Source organism: Macaca fascicularis, chromosome 14 (genome assembly GCF_037993035.2).
Source record: "Macaca fascicularis isolate 582-1 chromosome 14, T2T-MFA8v1.1".
NCBI classification, from domain to species: Eukaryota; Metazoa; Chordata; class Mammalia; order Primates; family Cercopithecidae; genus Macaca; species Macaca fascicularis.
In genome coordinates, this window is record NC_088388.1 from 33,988,998 (window position 1) to 34,008,070 (window position 19,073).

Here is a 19,073-nt window from a genome sequence, read left to right on the forward strand (position 1 = left end):
ATCATTCCAAAATCCTAGGGCCCTTAAAAATTATGCTAAATCTACCCTGCTTGTACTCTATAAACAGAAAAACAAAGCCTGGATGATAGCATATCTGTATACAACATGGTTTTCTGAATATTTTAAGCCCACTATATGGAGACCTACTGCTCAGAGAAAAACAGTCCTTTCAAAATATTACTGCTTAGTGACAGTGCACCTGGTCACCCAAGACCTCTGATAAGGATGTACAAAGAGATTAATGTTTTCATGCCTGCTAACACAACATCCATTCTGTAGCCCATGGATCAGGAGTAATTTCAATTTTCAAGTCCTATTATTTAAGAAAAACATGTCTTAAGGCTATTGCAGCTATAGATAGTGATTCCTCTGATGGATATGGGCGAAGTAAATTGAAAACCTGGCAAGATTTACTATTCTAGCTGCCATAAGAATATTCATGATTCATGAGAGGAGGTCAAAATATCAATATTAACAGGAGTTTGGGAGAAGTTGATTCCAATTCTCATGGATGACTTTGAGGGGTTCAAGACTCTGGTGGAGGAAGTAACTGCAGATGTGATAGAAACAGCAAGAGAACTAGAAGTGGAGCCTGAAGATGTGACTAATTGCTGCCATCTCATAAGAAAACTTTAATTGATATGGAATTGCTTCTTCTGGACAAGCAAAATAAGTGGTTTTTTGAGATGAATTCTACTCCTGGTGAAGATGCTATGAACACTGTTGAAGTAACAACAAAGGATTTAGAATATTCCACATACTTAATGGATAAAGCAACAGTAGGGTTTGAGGGGTTGATTCCCATTTTGTTTTTTTTTTTCTTTTCAGTTTTTATTTGAGAGTCCGAAGGTACACGTGCAGGTTTGTTAAAAAGGTATATTGCATGGGCTGGGTGTGGTGGCTTACACCTGTAATCCCAGCACTCTGGGAGGTTGAGGCAGGCAGATCACAAGGTCAGGAGTTCAAGACCAGCCTGGCCAATATGGTGAAACCCCAACTCTACTAAAAATACAAAAATTAGCTGGGCATGATGGCGTGCGCCTGTAGTCCCAGCTACCCAGGAGGCTGAGGCAGAAGAATCGCTTGAACCCAGGAGGCGGAATTGCAGTGAGATGAGATTGTGCCACTGCACGCCAGCCTGGGCAATAGAGTGAGACTCCATCTCAAAAAAAAAAAGTTTACACTTTGGCTGGGCGCGGTGGCTCACGCCTGTAATCCCAGCACTTTGGGAGGCTGAGGCGGGTGGATCACTTGAGGTCAGGAGTTCAAGACCAGCCTGGCCAACATGGTGAAACCCCGTCTCTACTAAAAATACAAAAATTAGCTGGGCGTGGTGGTGGGTACCTGTAATCCCAGCTACTTGGAAGGCTGAGGCAGGAGAATTGCTTGAACCCAGCAAGTGGAGGTTGCAGTAAGCTGAGATTGTGCCACTGCACTCAAGCCTAGGCGATGGAGTGAGACTCTGTCTTAAAAAAAACAAAAAACAAAAAACAAAAAAAACGGGTATACTGCATGATGCTGGAGTCCGAAGTACAATTGAAACTGTCACCCTGGAAGTGAACATAATGCCCAATAGGAAATTTTCAGCCCTTCCCTCCCTCCTTCCCTCTCCTGCCTTGTATTCCACAGTGTTTACTGTTTCCATCTTTATGTCCATGTGTACCTGATGTTTTGCTCCTACTTATAAATGAGAACATATGGTATTTGGTTTTTGTTTCGACATAGTTTGCTTAGGATAACGGCTTCCAGCTGCATCCATGTTGCTGCAAAGGACACGATTTCTTTTTTCTTTTTTTTTTTGGAGACAGAGTCTCACTCTGTTGCCCAGTGGCATGATCTCGGCTCACTGCAAGCTCTGCCTTCCGGGTTCATGCCATTCTCCTGCCTCAGCCTCTCGAGTAGCTGGGACCACAGGTGCCTGCCACCATGCCCAACTAATTTTTTTGTATTTTTCAGTGGAGACGGGGTTTCACCATGTTAGCCAGGATGGTGAGCCAGGATGGTCTCCTTCACCTGACCTCATGATCCGCCTGCCTCAGCCTCCCAAAGTGCTGGCATTACAGGCATGAGCCACCGCGTCTGGCCAGGACATGATTTCTTTATGGCTGCATAGTATTCCGTGGTATATATGTATTACATTTTCTTTATCCAGTCCACTGTTGATGGGCACCTGGGTTGGTTCCATGTCTTTGCTATTGAGAATAGTGCTACAGTGTATATAAATATGGATGTGTCTTTTTGGTAGAATGATTTATTTTCCTCTGGGTATGTACCCAGTAATGGAATTGCTGGGTTGGCTGTTAGTTCAACTCTTAGTTCTTTGAAAAATTTCCAAACTGCTCTCTACAGTGGCTGAATGGATTTACATTCCCACCAACAGTGTATACGCATTCCCTTTTCTTCACAGCCCCACCAACAACTATTATTTTTTGACTTTTTAACAAAAGCCATTCTGCCTGGTGTGAGATGATATCTCACTGTGATTCCGATTTGTATTTCTCTGATGATTCATGATGATGAACATTTTTTCATGTTTGTTGGCCACTTGTATGTCTTCCTTTTTTTGAGACAGAGTCTCACTCTGTCACCCAGGCTGGAGTACAGTGGTGCGATCTTAGCTCACTGCAACCTTTGCCTCCCAGGTTCAAGTGATTCTCCTGCCTCAGCCTCCTGAGTAGCTGTGATTACAGGGTGCACCACAATGCCCAGCTAATTTCCCACCATTTTGGCCAGGCTGGTCTAGAACTCCTGACCTCAAGTAATCTGCCCACCTCGGCCTCCCAAAGTGCTGGGAATACAGGTGTCAGCCACCGTGCTGGCCTACCTGTTATGTCTTCTTTTGAGAAGTGTCTGTTCATGTCCTTTGCTCTCTTTTTAGTGGGGTTGTTTTCTACTCGTTGATTTAAGTTTCTTATAGGATCTGGATATTAGGCCTGTGTCAGATGCATAGTTTGTGAATATTTTCTTCCATTTTGTAGATTGTTAGTTTCCTGCATTGATACTTTCTCTTGCTGTACAGAAGCTCTTTAATTAGGTATCACTTGTCAATTTTTCTTTTTGTTGCAAATGCTTTTGAGTCCTTAGTCATAAATCCTTAGCCAAGGCTGACGTCCAGAAGCTTATTTCCTAGGATTTCTTTTGGGATTGTTATAGTTTGAGGTTTTAGATTTAGGGTTTTTTTTTTGTTTTTGAGATGGGGTCTCACTCTGTTGCCCAGGCTGGAGTGCAGTGGTACAATCTCGGCTCACTGCAAACTCCGCCTCCCAGGTTCACGCAATTCTCCCACCTCAGCTTCCAAGGTAGCTGGAATTACAGGCACGCACCATCACACCTGGCTAATTTTTGTATTTTCAGTAGAGACGGGGTTTCACCATGTTGGTCAGGCTGGTCTTGAACTCCCGACTTCAGGTGATCTGCCTGCCTCAGCCTCCCAAAGTGTTGGGATTACAGGTGTGAGTCGCTGAGCCCAACTTAGATTTAGGTTTTTAATCCATCATGAGTTAATTTTGTATATGGTGATAGGCAGGTGCCCAGTTTCATTCCTCTCCATGTGGATAGCCAGTTTTCCCAGCACTATTTATTAAAAAGGGAGTCCTTTCCCCATTGCTTATTTTAGTCTACTTTGTCAAAGATCAGATGATTGTCAGTGTATGGCTTTATTTCTGGGCGTTCTTTTCTGTTCCATTGGTCTTTATATCTGTATACCAGTACCATGCTGTTTGGGTTACTGTAGCCTTGTAGTATAGTTTGAAGTCAGGTAATGTGATGCCTTTTGCTTTGCTCTTTTTGCTTAGGATTGCTTTGGACTCTTTGTAGTTCCATATAAATTTTATAATAATTTTTTCTAATTCTGTGAAAAATGACATTAGTAGTAGCTTGATAGAAATAGTGTTGAATCCTTAAATTGCTATGAGCGGTATGGCCATTTTAATGATATTGATTCTTCCAATTCATGAGCAAAGAACACTTTTTCATTTGTTTGTATCATCTCTGATTTCTTTCAGCAGTGTTTTGTAGTTCACTTTGCAGAAATCTTTCACCTCCTTGGTTAGCTGTATTCCTAAGTATTTTGTTCTTTTTTTGGCTATTGTGAATGAGACTGCATTCTTGATTTGGCTGTCAGCTTGATTATTGGTGTACAGAAATGCTACTGATTTTTATACATTGATTTTGTATCCTGAAACTTTACTGAAGTCGTTTATCAGTTTAAGGAGCTTTTTGGCAGTTGACTTCCATTTTGGAAAAAAGCTCTACTGTGGGTAAAATGCTGCCAAACAGCATCACTTGTACAGATAAATCTTTCATAAAAAGAAGAGTCAATTGATGTGGCAATCTTCATTGTTGCCTTCTTCTCAGAAATTACCACAGTCACCTCAACCTACAAGTCAGCAGCCATCGATATCAAGGCAAGACCTATACCAGCAACAAGATTACAACTTGTTTAAGGCTCATATAATTGTTACCATTTTTTAGCAATAAGATCTTTTAAAATTATTTATTTTTTAGTCATAATGCTATATTGCACACTTAGCAGACCAAGGTATAGTATCAACATAACTTTATATACACTGGGAAATAAAAAAAAAGTGACTCACTTTATTGTGGTGGTGTGGAACCAAACCTGCATTATCTCCAAGGTATGCCTTTACATCAAAACCAAGGTTGAAAAATGAGGCATATATTTACTTTATTTCATTGATTCTAAGATTCATGTTTTTGTTCACATTACCATCTCTAAAATCAGGAAGCATTTTACAACTGGGAGAATATCATAATTGTCAGCCTGGAAGCAGATACAAAGTTATCACGGTCTGCATATGTAAAAACTTGCTTGTTTTTTTTTGGTGTGCAAATGGGCAAATGTAATTCTTCAATGTTTCACCCAAAAATCCATATATGGATCAAGTAAAGAAGAATAAAAATCCTGGCTTTTTAGAATACTACTATTGATCCTTTCTGAGAAAATCAGGACAGTGCTTGCACTAATACTTGCAGGATGGATGCTAATGTTTTAGAATAAAATCTGGGTGCAATATTGCATCACCTTTAAGAAATACTACAGGCCGGGTGCAGTGGCTCATGCCTGTAATCCCAGCACTTTGGGAGGCCGAGACAGGTGGATCACCTGAGGTTAGGAGTCTGAGAACAGCCTGACCAACAAGGAGACACCCTGTCTCTACTAAAAATACAAAGTTAGCCAGGTGTGGTGGTGCATGCCTGTAATCCCAGCTACTTGGGAGGCTGGAAAAGAAAAAAAAACAAAACAAAACAGAAGTACTACATTGCCTGTGCTCTTAATGACAGAGAGAACAGTATCTAGTGAAAAATGTAAATTGTGAAACACATGGATATCAATGACTATGAGCCAGAAAGTGATTTAGAACAGTAGTAATCTGAATGTGATGTTTTATGAGTACCTTACATGTTGTGCTTCTTTTTTTATGGACAGGTGTGATATGACTTAAAAAATAAGTAAGTCTAAGAAACCTCTTCCAATAAGAATTAAATAAAAATTTTAAGTGAATAGAAACATTCTTAGTTCATATTTTTTTCTCTTAGTAGTATATTTAATAATGATGCATCTTACAATCAATGGCTTCTCAGATTCTGATAAAAATGGAATGCCTTTTGTAAGCAGACGCAAATGCCCTTAGCATCTTTGTTTCTAAGTGTTGCACCAATATAAATCAATATTTTACCCGATTATGGTGTGGATAAATGTTATTATGCTAGTAAGTTAACCGGCGAAGACCTATGTGACTACCTGGTAACTCTTCAGTATTTTTTTTTTTTTTTTTTAACCATTCTTTTAGCCAAAAATCTGAACAAAAATAACAGAAAATAAAAATGTGGTCCATACAAATTAAGAATAATCAGTAGTGTGATTTTTAAGTCTTGTGAAATACAGAATTAACCCATGCTAGAAAATGAATCTTTTTTTTGTTTTTTTTTGGAGATGGAGTCTTGTTCTGACGCCCAGGCTAGAGTGCAGTGGCATGATCTCGGCTCACTGCAACCTCTGTCTCCTGGGTTCAAGCAATTCTCCTGCCTCAGCCTCCCAAGTAGCTGGGACTACAGGTGCACACTGCCAGGCCCAGCTAATTTTTTGTATTTTAGTAGAGACAGGGTTTCACCGTGTTGCCCAGGCTGGTCTCAAACTCCTGAGCTCAAGCAATCTACCCGTCTTGGCCATCCAGAGTGCTAGGATTACACTTATAAGAGCCTTAAGCAAGTTGTAAGCGTGAGCCAATGTGCCTGGCCTAGAAAATGAATCTTAAATCAACAGTGTCATCCTGTATCTCTGAAAAAAAAATCCATTCTATAAAAATTCTGTTTCAGTGGTTACAGTATTACTATTCATAATTCAAGTAAAAATGACTTAATGAAAAATGATATGTTGGGGAACAAAGAAGGCACATTCTGATACTTTTGTTATCTAATACCCAGAAATTTATAATGTAAGTTTATATTCACTACATTATCATATTTGGAGGTCCTAAAATTTGTAGGTATGCCAACATTAACTACGCTACTTACTGGGAGTCATTGACCCTCCAGAGGTGATCACTCCTATAATCTATACCATTTGTTATAATGACTGTTTCTAATGAAACAAAATTTAATTAATGTTTTGATAAAAGCTCTATTTCAAGAGAATGTTAGGCATAAAACTCTTTAATATTCAACTATTACAGCTGTCAATCACAGATCAGGGTCCTCCCTTACATTCTAAAAAATCCCTAGACTTTGATTTCTAACCCAGAGCACAAACAGAACACACTATATTGCTGTTATATCTTTCTTTCCTAACAGAGGGATTATCAGAGTTTTGTTTCTTTTCTGTAATTTGGTGCTTATGGTTCTCAAGAATATGGTATCAAGGGTCAAGAATAAATAAAAACAAAAAGCAGACTTCATAAGTTCTATAAAGATGACAGGATGGGAGAATGAAATTTCTCTTTTAGCCAAATGAAACAGATTAGAAAATTAATATGAATAAAGAAAATAGGACTACCTTTCAACAAAAACAACAGTTTTTCTCCTTTAAAGATCCTATCTGAAATAAAATTATAAACTTCCCATACAAAAATATTATTCCAGTATTTAGGTATATTTATTTCCTCACTAGAAACATTAATCCTTATCCATAAGATGGCAGTAAATATATTTCTGCCCATTTCATTCCATGCCCTTTCTGTTCTCCTCTATATTATTTTGTGGTCTTTGTTTTGGCAGATGCACAAGCAAAATCTGATTCTAACAGTTTGACCCTTCTCACTTTTTATGTTCTCTAGGGCATAATAAAACCCAAGATACAATCCCTCAGCAGTTAATGAAGCTTAACCTCACACCCTCTTAATTACCAATGCATTACACCAACTATGGGCATCATACTCCTCTCTAAGCTATTTTACAATTCAGCAGAAGTACTACTGAGCTATTATGTACCAACATAATCCATGCAGCATGAGAAATCCTTCTTAAAAATAAAATCTTTTGATCCTTGCAGGTTTTGGTAACTGTATAATTAGTACTACTTAAGCATTATCCATGTATCAGTAAGTATGTTACTTTGTTGATTTTTTGTGTTTATTTTGGCAACTTTCATTTTCTGAAACTTGGAAAACAGAAAAAAATCAAAGATATTACTGATTCATTGCCATAATTTTAATATAAAAGTACTACAAATATCTAACCTGAGTATCCATACATTAACAGGATTTTCCCTGCATTATCTTCATTTAAAATATTTAGAAATATGGGGGAGGGGTGACTTTAACTGTTTCAAGCATTAAAAAAAGTCATAGAATTGCATAAAGTCAGGTTAAGAGGTATAGCTGATATTGCATAAAAAATTTTTAAAACTCAGATTTTAAAATTAGTAATAGTGAATTAACTTATTTCCATGAATACTTCAAGCTAAATTCTGTACAGATCAGAATTTAGTGCAATTTATTTTTCTTGAATATAAAAGTTGCAATATCACTGCTATTACAAAAAGAAAGGGTGAAAAACACTTTCACATTGGTATATAAATATTGTTTTAATATACTTGTAAGTTAAGCTACTGACAATAACGATGCTTGTTATTTGGCAATTACATCAATTACATGAATCTGAAAATAGAAAGGAAACCAGTGGGATAAGAACAGTGTTCTCAATACTTTTCCATGGATCCCTGTCACATTTCTCTTTAACATGTAAACCAGGAATGTATTGAGAAGACTAGATAATATTTCTTTCATTTTTCTTTATTAAGATAGAGCGAAGGAGGAGGATAACATGAAAAAGAGGAAACAGAAATTTGTATTATGTATTCAAAAAGAAAGGATTATACTAAGAAATAAAAATAGGATACCATCTTCATTTAAACACAAATCACAACCTAATTATTTTAAAATATTGTATTAGGAACCATCACATTTTGAAAAGTACCAATCATGAAAGATCTCAAAACAATTTCCATATGTAATTAATCCCTGGGTTCTATCCCAATCTAGTAGTGAGGCTGGCAAAATAAGGTATAGGCACATTTAAATTCCTTATCAAGGTCCCAGCAATATGTCTGCTCATTACATAAATAGCTTCCAAGTCTTGACCAAGGTAGCCACATGCTGTCAACACTGCCTATGGATGGTACCGACTTAAAAAGAGTTTAAAGGGAAATGTGCTGACTTTCAAGGCATTCTTATATTAGACTCCATAATTATTTTCTCACGCATGTCAAAATCAAAGGCATCAAACTGTTAGCAACAATCCTGCATGTAATCTGTATTAATTTTATCAATTTTCTTATATATATATTGAACTAAGATACACATTTTATTAAGTTTATATATCATAATGTAAAGACTGTATTATACTTTATTTTAAAATGTGCTCTTCAGGCCAGGCATGGTGGCTCAAACCAGTAATCCTTGCAATTTGGGAGACTGAGGTGGGAGGATCACTTGAGGTCAGGAGTTCAAGGCCAGCCTGGCCAAAATGGTGAAACTCCGTCTCTATTAAAAATATAGAAATTAGCCAGGCATGGTGGCAGGCACCTGTAATCCCAGCTACTTGGAGGAGGCTGAGGCAGGAGAATCGCTTGAACCCGGGAGGCGGAGGGTACAGTGAGCCGAGATTGCACCACTGCACTTCAGCCTGGGCAACAGTGAGACTCCGTCTCAAAAAATAAAAAACAAAAGACAATGTGATCTTCAAACAAATTTATTATGAAGACAGCTTAAAATGAGAAATTCCATGCTTAAAGAGAGACAAGAATGAACTCTGGCATCTATTAATATTTCTAACCATAAAAATTTGAATGTTCCTTTGGCAGGTTCTTTTATGATGTAACATTCATATATTAAATGCTGTCAATGTTTAATCTGGCTCTGGGTATACTGTATATTCAATACAACTATAGAGGGTTCATACAAGACAATAACCTGCAAATAATTCTATAGTTAAGGTGAAGACAGCTACTAATTAGGTGACTACCACTGATAAAAGCATGCAAACTTCAGTGTGTGTGTATTACGTATACATGTGTACACATGCATGAGTATGTGTGGGTGTTATAAACAGTCATGCATTGTTTAAGGAGAAATGAGATTCCGTCATTGTGCAAACATCACAGAGTGTACTTACAAAAATGTAGATGGTACAGCCTACTACACACCTAGGCTATATGGTATACCTTACTGCTGTTAGGCTACCAACCTGTACAGCATATTAAGAAGTAGAAGATTGTGGGCAAATATAACACAAGGGTAAGTATGTGGGTACCTAAATACAGCAAAGGTACCATGAAACTACAGTATTAGAATCTTATGAGACCACTGTTGTGTATGTGGTTCCTTGTTGACTGAAACATTAAGTGGTACATGACTATACGTATATATCTATAAAACAATGTGGTCCTTATAATAGAAAATATTTTAATTAAAATATGTTTTAGAAAATATTTTTAAAAGTGTACTTTTCCACTTAATCACTGGAAATTTGCAGGTTTAGTTAGTGAGACCATGTGTAGTAATGCCCTTCAGTAAATGTTTACTGCATAGGGGTGTATATTAACCTGTGTTTAAGAAAATGTGACAGATGGGGGGCGGAGCAAGATGGCCGAATAGGAACAGCTCCAGTCTCCAACTCCCAGCGCGAGCGACACAGAAGACCGGTGATTTCTGCATTTTCAACTGAGGTACTGGGTTCATCTCACTGGGGAGTGCCAGACGATCTGTGCTGGTCAGCTGCTGCAGCCCGACCAGCGAGAGCTGAAGCAGGGCGAGGCATTGCCTCACCTGGGAAGCGCAAGGGGGAAGGGAATCCCTTTTCCTAGCCAGGGGAACTGAGACACACAACACCTGGAAAATCGGGTAACTCCCACCCCAATACTGCGCTTTAAGCAAACAGGCACACCAGGAGATCATATCCCACACCTGGCCGGGAGGGTCCCACACCCACGGAGCCTTCCTCATTGCTAGCACAGCAGTCTGCGATCTAACTGCAAGGCAGCAGCGAGGCTGGGGGAGGGGCGCCCACCATTGCTGAGGCTTAAGTAGGTAAACAAAGCTGCTGGGAAGCTCGAACTGGGTGGAGCTCACAGCAGCTCAAGGAAACCTGCCTGTCTCTGTAGACTCCACCTCTGGGGACAGGGCAATAACAAACACAGCCGAAACCTCTGCAGACGCAAACGACTCTGTCTGACAGCTTTGAAGAGAGCAGTGGATCTCCCAACAGGGAGGTTGAGATCTGAGAAGGGACAGACTCCCTGCTCAAGTGGGTCCCTGACCCCTGAGTAGCCTAACTGGGAGACATCCCCCACTAGGGGCAGTCTGACACCCCACACCTCACAGGGTGGAGTACACCCCTGAGAGGAAGCTTCCAAAGCAAGAATCAGACAGGTACACTCGCTGTTCAGAAATATTCTATCTTCTGCAACCTCTGCTGCGGGATACCCAGGCAAACAGGGTCTGGAGTGGACCTCAAGCAATCTCCAACAGACCTACAGCTGAGGGTCCTGACTGTTAGAAGGAAAACTATCAAACAGGAAGGACACCTACACCAAAACCTCATCAGTACATCACCATCATCAAAGACCAGAGGCAGATAAAACCACAAAGATGGGGAAAAAGCAGGGCAGAAAAGCTGGAAATTCAAAAAATAAAAGCGCATCTCCCCCGGCAAAGGAGCGCAGCTCATCGCCAGCAACGGATCAAAGCTGGACGGAGAATGACTTTGACGAGATGAGAGAAGAAGGCTTCAGTCCATCAAATTTCTCAGAGCTAAAGGAGGAATTACGTACGCAGCGCAAAGAAACTAAAAATCTTGAAAAAAAAGTGGAAGAATTGATGGCTAGAGTAATTAATGCAGGGAAGGTCCTAAACGAAATGAAAGAGATGAAAACCATGACACGAGAAATACGTGACAAATGCACAAGCTTCAGTAACCGACTCGATCAACTGGAAGAAAGAGTATCTGCGATTGAGGATCAAATGAATGAAATGAAGCGAGAAGAGAAACCTAAAGAAAAAAGAAGAAAAAGAAAGGAACAAAGCCTGCAAGAAGTATGGGATTATGTAAAAAGACCAAATCTACGTCTGATTGGGGTGCCTGAAAGTGAGGGGGAAAATGGAACCAAGTTGGAAAACACTCTTCAGGATATCATCCAGGAGAACTTCCCCAACCTAGTAGGGCAGGCCAACATTCAAATCCAGGAAATACAGAGAACGCCGCAAAGATACTCCTCGAGAAGAGCAACTCCAAGACACATAATTGCCAGATTCACCAAAGTTGAAATGAAGGAAAAAATCTTAAGGGCAGCCAGAGAGAAACGTCGGGTTACCCACAAAGGGAAGCCCATCAGACTAACAGCAGATCTCTCGGCAGAAACTCTACAAGCCAGAAGAGAGTGGGGGCCAATATTCAACATTCTTAAAGAAAAGAATTTTAAACCCAGAATTTCATATCCAGCCAAACTAAGTTTCATAAGTGAAGGAGAAATAAAATCCTTTACAGATAAGCAAATGCTTAGAGATTTTGTCACCACTAGGCCTGCCTTACAAGAGACCCTGAAGGAAGCACTAAACATGGAAAGGAACAACCGGTACCAGCCATTGCAAAAACATGCCAAAATGTAAAGACCATCGAGGCTAGGAAGAAACTGCATCAACTAACGAGCAAAATAACCAGTTAATATCATAATGGCAGGATCAAGTTCACACATAACAATCTTAACCTTAAATGTAAATGGACTAAATGCTCCAATTAAAAGACACAGACTGGCAAACTGGATAAAGAGTCAAGACCCATCAGTCTGCTGTATTCAGGAGACTCATCTCACACGCAGAGACATACATAGGCTCAAAATAAAAGGATGGAGGAAGACTTACCAAGCAAATGGAGAACAAAAAAAAGCGGGGGTTGCAATACTAGTCTCTGATAAAACAGACTTTAAACCATCAAAGATCAAAAGAGACAAAGAAGGCCATTACATAATGGTAAAGGGATCAATTCAACAGGAAGAGCTAACTATCCTAAATATATATGCACCCAATACAGGAGCACCCAGATTCATAAAGCAAGTCCTTAGAGACTTACAAAGAGACTTAGACTCCCATACAATAATAATGGGAGACTTCAACACTCCACTGTCAACATTAGACAGATCAACGAGACAGAAAGTTAACAAGGATATCCAGGAATTGAACTCATCTCTGCAGCAAGCAGACCTAATAGACATCTATAGAACTCTCCACCCCAAATCAACAGAATATACATTCTTCTCAACACCACATCGTACTTACTCCAAAATCGACCACGTAATTGGAAGTAAAGCACTCCTCAGCAAATGTACAAGAACAGAAATTATAACAAACTGTCTCTCAGACCACAGTGCAATCAAACTAGAACTCGGGACTAAGAAACTCAATCAAAACCGCTCAACTACATGGAAACTGAACAACCTGCTCCTGAATGACTACTGGGTACATAACGAAATGAAGGCAGAAATAAAGATGTTCTATGAAACCAATGAGAACAAAGATATAACATACCAGAATCTCTGGGACACATTTAAAGCAGTGTGTAGAGGGAAATTTATAGCACTAAATGCCCACAAGAGAAAGCAGGAAAGATCTAAAATTGACACTCTAACATCGCAATTAAAAGAACTAGAGAAGCAAGAGCAAACACATTCGAAAGCTAGCAGAAGGCTAGAAATAACTAAGATCAGAGCAGAACGGAAGGAGATAGAGACACAAAAAACTCTCCAAAAAATCAATGAATCCAGGAGTTGGTTTTTCGAAAAGATCAACAAAATTGCCAGACCACTAGCAAGACTAATAAAGAAGAAAAGAGAGAAGAATCAAATCGACGCAATTAAAAATGATAAAGGGGATATCACCACCGACTGCACAGAAATACAAACTACCATCAGAGAATACTATAAACACCTCTACGCAAATAAACTGGAAAATCTAGAAGAAATGGATAATTTCCTGGACACTTACACTCTTCCAAGACTAAACCAGGAAGAAGTTGAATCCCTGAATAGACCAATAGCAGGCTCTGAAATTGAGGCAATAATTAATAGCCTACCAACCAAAAAAAGTCCAGGACCAGATGGATTTACAGCTGAATTCTACCAGAGGTACAAGGAGGAGTTGGTACCATTCCTTCTGAAACTATTCCAATCAATAGAAAAAGAGGGAATCCTCCCTAACTCATTTTATGAGGCCAATATCATCCTGATACCAAAGCCTGGCAGAGACACAACAAAAAAAGAGAATTTTAGACCAATATCCCTGATGAACATCGATGCAAAAATCCTCAATAAAATACTGGCAAACCGGATTCAGCAACACATCAAAAAGCTCATCCACCATGATCAAGTGGGCTTCATCCCTGGGATGCAAGGCTGGTTCAACATTCGCAAATCAATAAACATAATCCAGCATATAACCAGAACCAAAGACAAGAACCACATGATTATCTCAATAGATGCAGAAAAGGCTTTTGACAAAATTCAACAGCCCTTCATGCTAAAAACGCTCAATAAATTCGGTATTGATGGAACGTACCTCAAAATCATAAGAGCTATTTATGACAAACCCACAGCCAATATCATACTGAATGGGCAAAAACTGGAAAAATTCCCTTTGAAAACTGGCACAAGACAGGGATGCCCTCTCTCACCACTCCTATTCAACATAGTGTTGGAAGTTCTGGCTAGGGCAATTAGGCAAGAGAAAGAAATCAAGGCTATTCAGTTAGGAAAAGAAGAAGTCAAATTGTCCCTGTTTGCAGATGACATGATTGTATATTTAGAAAACCCCATTGTCTCAGCCCAAAATCTCCTTAAGCTGATAAGCAACTTCAGCAAAGTCTCAGGATACAAAATTAATGTGCAAAAATCACAAGCATTCTTATACACCAGTAACAGACAAACAGAGAGCCAAATCAGGAATGAACTTCCATTCACAATTGCTTCAAAGAGAATCAAATACCTAGGAATCCAACTTACAAGGGATGTAAAGGACCTCTTCAAGGAGAACTACAAACCACTGCTCAGTGAAATAAAAGAGGACACAAACAAATGGAAGAACATACCATGCTCATGGATAGGAAGAATCAATATAGTGAAAATGGCCATACTGCCCAAGGTAATTTATAGATTCAATGCCATCCCCATCAAGCTACCAATGAGTTTCTTCACAGAATTGGAAAAAACTGCTTTAAAGTTCATATGGAACCAAAAAAGAGCCCGCATCTCCAAGACAATCCTAAGTCAAAAGAACAAAGCTGGAGGCATCACGCTACCTGACTTCAAACTATACTACAAGGCTACAGTAACCAAAACAGCATGGTACTGGTACCAAAACAGAGATATAGACCAATGGAACAGAACAGAGTCCTCAGAAATAATACCACACATCTACAGCCATCTGATCTTTGACAAACCTGAGAGAAACAAGAAATGGGGAAAAGATTCCCTATTTAATAAATGGTGCTGGGAAAATTGGCTAGCCATAAGTAGAAAGGTGAAACTGGATCCTTTCCTTACTCCTTATATGAAAATTAATTCAAGATGGATTAGAGACTTAAATGTTAGACCTAATACCATAAAAATCCTAGAGGAAAACCTAGGTAGTACCATTCAGGACATAGGCATGGGCAAAGACTTCATGTCTAAAACACCAAAAGCAACGGCAGCAAAAGCCAAAATTGACAAATGGGATCTCATTAAACTAAAGAGCTTCTGCACAGCAAAAGAAACTACCATCAGAGTGAACAGGCAACCTACAGAATGGGAGAAAATTTTTGCAATCTACTCATCTGACAAAGGGCTAATATCCAGAACCTACAAAGAACTCAAACAAATTTACAAGAAGAAAACAAACCACCCCATCAAAAAGTGGGCAAAGGATATGAACAGACATTTCTCAAAAGAAGACATTCATACAGCCAACAGACACATGAAAAAATGCTCATCATCACTGGCCATCAGAGAAATGCAAATCAAAACCACAATGAGATACCATCTCACACCAGTTAGAATGGCGATCATTAAAAAGTCAGGAAACAACAGGTGCTGGAGAGGATGTGGAGAAATAGGAACACTTTTACACTGTTGGTGGGATTGTAAACTAGTTCAACCATTATGGAAAACAGTATGGCGATTCCTCAAGGATCTAGAACTAGATGTACCATATGACCCAGCCATCCCATTACTGGGTATATACCCAAAGGATTATAAATTATGCTGCTATAAAGACACATGCACACGTATGTTTATTGCAGCACTATTCACAATAGCAAAGACTTGGAATCAACCCAAATGTCCATCAGTGACAGATTGGATTAAGAAAATGTGGCACCTATACACCATGGAATACTATGCAGCCATAAAAAAGGATGAGTTTGTGTCCTTTGTAGAGACATGGATGCAGCTGGAAACCATCATTCTTAGCAAACTATCACAAGAACAGAAAACCAAACACCGCATGTTCTCACTCATAGGTGGGAACTGAACAATGAGATCACTTGGACTCAGAAAGGGGAACATCACACACCGGGGCCTATCATGGGGAGGGGGGCGGGGGGAGGGATTACAGTGGGAGTTATACCTGATGTAAATGACGAGTTGATGGGTGCAGCACACCAACATGGCACAAGTATACATATGTAACAAACCTGCACGTTATGCACATGTACCCTACAACTTAAAGTATAATAATAATAAATAAATTAAAAAAAAAAAAGAAAATGTGACAGATGATAATTCATATTAAACAAACAAATTATACAATAATTATTTGAGTTACAGAAAGATTCTATGTCTGCAAAATTCTTTTAAGTATTAAAAGTGTCCCTATTGAATATGAACAAAAATAATTCCTAAAAACCTGATATAACTGAAATGTTTCTAAATATAAGTACATTATCATTTAATAAATTAAGATAGTAACAAAGATCTTTACTATCATTATTATTTCTTAAACAGAGGTCATAGAACTTTTAAGTTTTTGGAAAAGAAGTAGTCTAAAGCTTCAAAAATATCTACTGCGAACACCTAAATTAGGAATGAAGTGAGATATTATCTTCATTTAAGAGGTCCACATCAGTTAAATTCCTAGCACAGCAACATACAATATTTGAATAATTTCATTTGTTTGAAGTCATTTTCTTTTATATTTCCAGAATAAACCCAGCTTATGAAAAAGGACACAAGCAAAAATGCTTAGGGTATTGTGGGACACTACATAAGATTGGGTATCATTTTATTTTTATTAAATTTAAAAATTATTTACTGTGGTACATTTAGAATTATAGAACAAAACTGATTTGCTTTTTTTTTTTTTTTTCAGATGGAGTTTTGCTCTTGTTGCCCAGACTGGAGTGCAATGACACGATCTCAGCTCACCGCAACCTCTGCCTCTTGGATTCAGACGATTCTCCTACCTCAGCCACCCAAGTAGCTGCGATTACAGGGATGTGCGACCACGCCCGGCTAATTTTACATTTTTAGTAGAGACGAGGTTTCTCCATGTCGGTCATGCCGGTCGTCGGTCATGCTGGTCTCGAACTACTGACCTCAGGTGATCTGCTCACCTCATCCTTCCAAAGTGCTAGGATTACAGGTGTGAGCCACTGTGCCTGGCCCAAAACTGATTTTCTTTATACTCTTTGATTACTGAGAAGTTGAGGCAACTAGGTGAAGACATAAAACCGGATGTCTTTAATTCTATAGCAGCCTGTATGTTATAATTTGTTTTAAAAAGAATAAAGGTAAGAAGCTTCACCTCATGGTCTCAAATCTATTCTTAGTTTAATACCATCTACCCAGTTTTTGAAATCGAATAGACTTTTAGACATGCAGCCAAACTGCAAGATGAATATTATATAAACAGCAAACACATTTCAAAGGCCTCTGATTTCATTAACAAATCATAATTTGAAAAGACAGATGTGGTGAACTAAGGCCACTGCTGCAGGTGTCAGTTTCTGATTAGCAAAACTTAAAATTTTAGGAAAGAAACAGTAGCCACCGAAGGAATCACCCCAACACTAGCTGGAGAGAGAGCTCTATCTTCTTTGGGGTTTCCACAGTAAAGTTATCCTTTTGTACGAAATAAATATTCACAGCCCGTCTATTTAATCTGATCCTTGACAGTGTGCTGTCTTTCTCCTTTCACGGCATCCTTTAATGTTGCATTTAGTGGGATAATATGTTAATTTGGGGAGCTGACAAAAATGTATTTTCTTTTCGTTTTCATGGCTCTGGTTTTCAGAATTTGAAGTCATTTATCCCTCTCAAAAGGACTGAATATCTTTTCTTCTGAAAAAATAAGTATTCAGGAGAAAAATGAACTTTCTTTTTAATATTCCTAATTCTGACTTTGGTGACTTCTTTTTCAATAATGATAAAGTGCTATAGTATATTATTCCTTTTGAATATAACAATAACCATCTAAGAATGGGTTCTTCATTTTTATGGGTTAAAAATAAAATTTCTTAAATTAAATTTGAGGCCTAAAATAGATGCTTTATGATTTAGAATGGAAAACCTGATATTTCATTTTTAATTTGGAATTCTGGAATAAGGTAGCCAGGGTAAGTATTACTCCTCTCTTAATATAAAAGGCTAAGTGACTTAGGTAGGGTCTTGCAGCTAGTTAAGTGGTAACATAGAAATTAAAATCTAAGCTTGGATTCCAAATAAATTTTACTTTCTTGAGAAAAAACGTCCTATCACAGGGCATAGCATTTCTGCTGTATGACTTAGATGACTCTCCTGCATGTGAAATTCCTTTTGTTGATTGATGTATAAACAGCATTGCTAAACATGTTCATATGAATATCATAGCAGCAATGCTTCTCACTAGCTAGTCATAGAGAGGTGGAGAGTCGGTTTATTCTCCTGTACATTTAATTTTTATCTTATCCTTCATTTCCTTACTAGAGAATCAGGCACATGCCATCTTTAAAAGCTGGCTAGAAATGTAGGTCACTGGAAGCAGTACTGAGCCTTTGCATGTTTTTTTTTTTTTTTTTTTTTTTTTTTTTTTGTCTTTTTACTTTGCCAAAGAAGCTCTAACTGTGGCTGCCAAGGGAGAACTTAGAATTTTAAATAAGCTCTCACAGTAGCCAGGAAGAAGAAGAAGAAGAAGAAGAAAAAAGAGTGAAACCCTAGGGTCAAACAGCAAATTTCCGGCTCAACTAACACTTCAGAGTAGTAAGCACTGAAAAGTAGACAGATAGCCTGATAACTTTCTGCACAAATAAAACACTGACAAAAAAGGGGAAAATATTCTGATTATAGCTCTGCCTTCAAAGGACTCTTCTAATAGTTGTATTTATATGACAAACAAAAGATATAGAGTGCTAAAACAGTTTTAAGGAAATATAATAAGTATCATTATATAGTCTACGTAAAGTAAAAATGTGTGGAAAAATATTACTTATAAGGTATTAAGTATACTAAATCTTGCAAAGTAGACTGACACCAAGGGTCAGAAAGTAATTTTTAATTGTTTATAACATGATATACTGTACTGCTTTTGTTCTGAATCTGTATATGATTACAA

General features: G+C 38.3%; 1 protein-coding gene and 1 long non-coding RNA gene across 5 annotated transcripts in view; one reads left to right on the plus strand and one right to left on the minus strand.

The window, feature by feature from the left end:
• Nucleotides 1-19,073, minus strand: part of ELP4 (elongator acetyltransferase complex subunit 4) — a 258,974-nt gene that overhangs the window by 191,257 nt on the left and 48,644 nt on the right. The window lies entirely within an intron of this gene.
• LOC141408465 (uncharacterized) lies at nucleotides 16,657-17,287 on the plus strand. The gene is made up of 2 exons (XR_012423357.1): nucleotides 16,657-16,758; nucleotides 16,854-17,287. It is a non-coding gene; the product is annotated as an uncharacterized lncRNA (long non-coding RNA).